The following is a 5,532-nucleotide window of genomic DNA, read 5'->3' on the forward strand; positions in this document are numbered from 1 at the left end:
ACATAAAAAAAAAAAAAAAAAAAGAAAAAAAAAAAAAAAAAAAAGAAGTGATACAAAAGGACCCTGTGTCTTTTTACCCAGGCTCCTCCACTGATAACATTTTGCAAAACCATATGAGTAGCGCAATATTACAACCAGAAACTTTACACCGATACAACCTACTGATCTTACTCATATTTCCTCAGTTTTGCATGAACTCTTGTGTGTGTCTGTGTGTATGTGTGTTTAGCTCTATGCAATTTTGTCACATGTGCAGATTTGTGCGTCCACCATCACAGTCCAGATATGGAGCAGTTCTGTCACCAAGAGCATCCCTCTTGTTTTTCATAACCACCCCTTCCTGCATCCCCCACTCTGTGTATCAGCAGTTCACCCCTCTTCACTATTGAGCGGTGTTCTGCGGTGTGGGTACACCACAGTTTGTTCAGCTGTTCACCTGCTGAAAGACATCTGGGTTGTTTCCAGTTTTTAGTTATTATATAAAGCTGCTATGAACATTCCTGTACAGATTTTTGTCTGAAAACAAGTTTTATATTTCTCTGGGATAAATGCCCATTCTATTTTTTTAAAAAGTGATCTTTAGAAACTCATCAACTTCCAACGTTTGCAATTGTGAGTTCATATCCCCAGGAATAGTTATTCATTTATCCATTCAACAAATATTTATTATTTTCTGATGGCAGGCACTATTCTAGGCACAGGAATACAAAGGTGAGCAAAGTTCCTGCCTCCTTGGAGCAGACATTCTAGTGAAGAATGTCAGATAAAATGTCCGTATGTATATAATTATTGAAAGGGTGCTAAACTTTTGTGCTTCTTTTAAGCTGATCCTATCAGGTGGCCTTTAGGCATCCAAAATCAACATTAATTTGGCCACTTCTGTCTCATGTGTCTTTTCTTAGCAGTACTTTTTTTTTTTTCCTTTTTGTCTTTTTTCGTGACCGGCAACGGATCGCAACCCTCAGTGTCGCGCCCGTACCGGACCGGGACCGGCAATGGGATCGCAACCCTCGGCATTGCTCCCGCCCCTCACTTAGCCAGTGAGCGGCCGGTCTGTATGTGGGATCTGAACCCTCGGCAGGAGCGCCGCCGCGCTTCCCAAGCAGCGCACTGTAGCAGTGCGCCACCGGGCCAGCCCTTCTTAGCAGTACTTTTTTATTGAACATAAAGTTCGAAAGAACACCCCACAATATGCGGGACTTGTAAGGAGCTGGATGTAAGTTAACTTCCTCTTTTTGACGGATGATTTGGGACAAAATGTTGCCTTATCTTTAGGCTCATTCAGTCATGCCTTGCAACATTGCTGTTACAGAAGATGATATTAATGATGTTAACGATGTTAATGAGAAGTTAATGATGCTTTGGAGGATGACAGTGTGTATGTGGCTGTCATTTCTATGTAAAAGCAAATTGCTTTGATCTTCCTTGCTGCTAGGGTTTAAAAGATTGCATTTGCTAAATCAAGTGCCAGAGCATGTGTTAATCTGTTCTAGTAAAGATACCACACCAGCACTTTTAACTGAGTCTACTACTTGGTTAAGTTTACAGCAGTATATCTGCCATAATTCATCTGATTTCTTTAGGGGCCATATAAGTAAACTAAATAGGGATATGATGACAACCACATCTCTGCATCCTTTAAGTGTCTGATGGTGATGCCAATCTCTGCACTTCCTCTGACATGAAGTTCTGCCTCTGATTTACACTCTTTGTGAGAGTGGGAACAGTTTCAGGAGCTTCTAGTTGGCCCTTCTTACCACTGGCTATTAGTTTACCAGACAGGGAATCAATGTGAGGGTTTGTCAGTTTTGAATAAACCCTTTGCATTTATGTACTTGGTGGCCAGGAACTAGCCATGAGTTTCCTATGAGATGGGGCCTGGGCTGGGGCTGCATTTATCACCTGGCCTGCAGCAGCCCCCATTCTAAATGGGAGGCCTTGGTGGCATTTTGGGTCCCCTGGTGTCAGTGTTGGCTCAGATGCTGTATTTAGAAGCCCTCTGCAGACTTGGTTATTCTCCTTTTCTAGATACCCCGATAAGCGGCCACAGGTATCTTGGAGGAAAGACTGGGAAATATATGTCATCCATGCTTATGGTGCCATGGCAGGGTGCTTCCTTGACTCAGTGATGTCTGTGTCAATTAACTGGCTTAGACAAGAAAACTGGTGTGGGATTGAAATTTTACGCTGTGGCATTGGCATTAGCTCCTGAGTTTTTCCCGGTCATACAAGTCAAGTAACACTCAAGTTGGCTGCTCATATTTCTTGCCCCAGGGGTACCATGGTCTATTTGCTATTGCCATAGATTTCTGTGGGTCAGCCTTGCTGGCCATATGCGTGCCATCTGGCCTCTGCCATTCCAGAATCCTACCCTCTCTGTTTATACGAGGGACCCAGTTCCATGGTTCATAGTTAGCTCACCTGAGCCTAACATTTTTCCAAGGCTTCTAAAACCATTTACAGCAGCCAGCCAATTCCATGGCCACTTTGAGTGCCACCGCCCCTAGAGCCACTGTGTCTCTTTCATCTGTATCTCACTATGATCCACTGGTTGTGAAAGGGTGGGTACTTGTGGTGTTACTACACGCCAGGAGTCATCTACCCCTGCTTGGGATCAGCTGCTTTAGGCTAAGTCCTCTCTAGCCAGAAAGCAGAGCCTGAGACAAGGGCTTGCACGCAGGTTGTTTGTTTGGGGAAGTGATGTCAGGGGTGGGGTTGGGGGTCTTGGAAGAATAAACCAGAGGAGGGAAAGCCAATACCAGCGTGCATTATCAACCTGTCACCTCCATGGACAACTGGGACTCAGTATTGCTGGGACCCTCTGAGGGGCTCTGCAGAATGTGTTCAGGATCGTCCTCCTGGCCACAGAGGGGAGCTCTTCCCTACCAGCCCCTGGCCCTGCTGGTCAAGGGTTGCTTCATGAGAGGTTGTCTCTTTTGCATTTCCAGTTTCACACATGGGCAAGTGCCTAGTGGGTTTCCACAGGCATCCCATGCGTGGCTCAGAGAAGTGGGGGCAGAAAGCAAGAACAGGAAACTCAATGGAGGCAAGATGCTTTTGGATTATCCACTTGTGAAGCTGGTCATCCTAGCAAAGTCTGGAGATAAAGGTGGGCCAGGAGGATGTGAGGACACAAGAGGTGCCCTTTGTCCTCTTGGCCCCTCCCTCCCTCTTTCCCCATTTTAATTCTTTGTATGTGCAGGATAATATGGTGATTATTTTGCACCAGCCTCATTCAGCGCTGGAGCTTCCTCGCACTAGACTCACACTGGATGCTGCAGGTTACACTGGTTAGCACTCAGTAGGAGCGGTTGGGTGTGGGGAAGGAGACCAAGACACATCAAGCAGTGGCTTCCAGACATGGGTGGGCAGAACAGGACCAGACTGTGATGATGTTTTCATATATCCTGGGAAAATGAGAAAAATAAGGGTAATGGCGCAAGTTACTCACCAAGAGGAAAGTGGGCAATTTAAAACACTTGTCCTGATTCTGACATTACATTCTTAACTATTTAGGTATAGACATGTCTGTACTGAAAGAAGAAACAATGTAAGTAGGTACTACGGTTGTTTGATTTGACAAAAGAGAAAGTTAGCAACTCCAAGTTAGTCTTTTGTTTTCAATTTAAAAAATTTACTTTTCCATGAGATTTCTAATTTTGACAGCCCCTAGTCTAGAGCATGGGGTCCCAGCAGAAAGCAAGCCTTGGTGGGGTCCCCAGGGAAAGGAGTACCTGGGTAGGCAGGGGGTTGCTCTAGGAGCATCAGGGGCCCACAGACCCTTCTACCCTAGTGCCCAGAGCCAGCCTGGAGACATAGGATGGTGCACCATGAAGGCAGGGCCCGGAGTAGGCCGACCCAGGTGGAGAACCCTTCCTTCTTCTCTTGCCTCGGCAGGAGGGCTGCCAAGTTGCCAGAGAAAATTTCCTTCACTTTTTATCTCGATGGGTGGCTGTGATCTTGCAGGAGACTGAGATGGTTTAGGGAAATTGCTAAATTGCTATCTATATTTCTGCATCAGCTGGCTTTGGGTTTTGGTGAAATACTGGAAGTCCTCAGGAAGGAAGTTCTCAGGACACCACAGCTCTGAAGTCAAAGGCCAGTGTGTTGTAATGTGAGCAATAGTCATGCTACCAAATTAAGCAATCATGTCATTCATGCATGCACACACACCAACACACACACATAAACACACACCCATGCACGCACACATGCACACGCACATGCACAGATTACGCCATAAAAATTGAAAACTGATTTTATGTTGAGGTGACCCCATAGGGAGAGGAGAGATTGCTTTTGAAGTCTGGCTGCTGGGAGCTGCATCTCCAGGCCCACAACACTCTTACTCTGATTTCTTTTTATTTATTTATTTATTTTTGTCTTTTTTTCCGTGTCCGGCAACGGATCGCAACCCTCAGTGTTGCCCCCGTACCGGACCAGGGACCGGCAACAGGATTGCAACCCTCGGTGTTGCTCCCGCGCCTCGCTCAGCCAGTGAGCGGGAACCGGTCTGTATGTGGGATCCGAACCCTCGGACGGGAGCGCCACCGCGCTTCCCAAGCGGCGCACTATCCAGTGTGCCACCGGGCCGGCCCCTCTTACTCTGATTTCTAAGGAAGCACAACTTTCAGAAAAAAATAGAAGCTATGGAAGCAAAATGGAAAATTTGGGAAGATTAAAATGTAAGTAATTCTTTTTAAAAAGTCCTCTATGTTTCTAAAGTGACTTTTGTTCATTTAAAATATAAAAATTATTATATGTAAGTTGTTTTATTCAGAATTATCACAAATTTGCTATATTAATTTCAAAACTGCAGTTTACTCAGAAGTCACAAATTTTAGATTTAATCATATTTTAAGTGGTTAACATTTTTATTACCAACGAAATTACAGTTTTCTGAGATCTAAATAAGCTGGGCTTTTGATATAGTTCGTATATGTTTATCCCCTCAAAGCTCATATTGAAATCTGGTCCCCAATGTGGGAGTGTTGGGAGGTGTTTGGGTCATTGGGGTGGATCCCTCATGCATAGGTTAATGCCATCAGTGAGTTCTTGCTCTCTTAGTTCCTGCAAGAGGTGGTTGTTTATTTATTTATTTATTTATTTTTTTTGTCCTTTCTGTGACCGGCCGCACCGCGCTCAGCCAGTGAGCGCATCGCACCGGCCATCCCTATATAGGATCCGAACCCATGGCGGGAGTGCCACCGCACTCTCCCGAGTGCGCCACGGGCTCGGCCCAAGAGGTGGTTGTTTAAAGGACCTGACACCCCTTTCCCTCTCTTGCTTCCTCTCGCCATGTGATCTTGTTGCACCCGCTGACTGCCCAGCTGTTTTCTGCCATGAGTAGAAGCAGCCTGAGGCCCGCACCAGATGCAGCTGTCCCAGAATTGTGGCCAATGTGGGAGTGTTGGGAGGTGTTTGGGTCATTGGGGTGGATCCCTCATGCATAGGTTAATGCCATCAGTGAGTTCTTGCTCTCTTAGTTCCTGCAAGAGGTGGTTGTTTATTTATTTATTTATTTATTTTTTT

The 5,532-nt window shown here is 45.5% G+C and overlaps 1 long non-coding RNA gene across 1 annotated transcript in view; it reads left to right on the top strand.

Moving 5' to 3' along the window:
- LOC103587284 overlaps positions 1-5,532 on the top strand; it is a 7,292-nt gene that overhangs the window by 916 nt on the left and 844 nt on the right. The window lies entirely within an intron of this gene.

The sequence above is a fragment of the Galeopterus variegatus genome, unplaced genomic scaffold (genome assembly GCF_000696425.1).
Source record: "Galeopterus variegatus unplaced genomic scaffold, G_variegatus-3.0.2 Scaffold438, whole genome shotgun sequence".
Taxonomy (NCBI): Eukaryota; Metazoa; Chordata; class Mammalia; order Dermoptera; family Cynocephalidae; genus Galeopterus; species Galeopterus variegatus.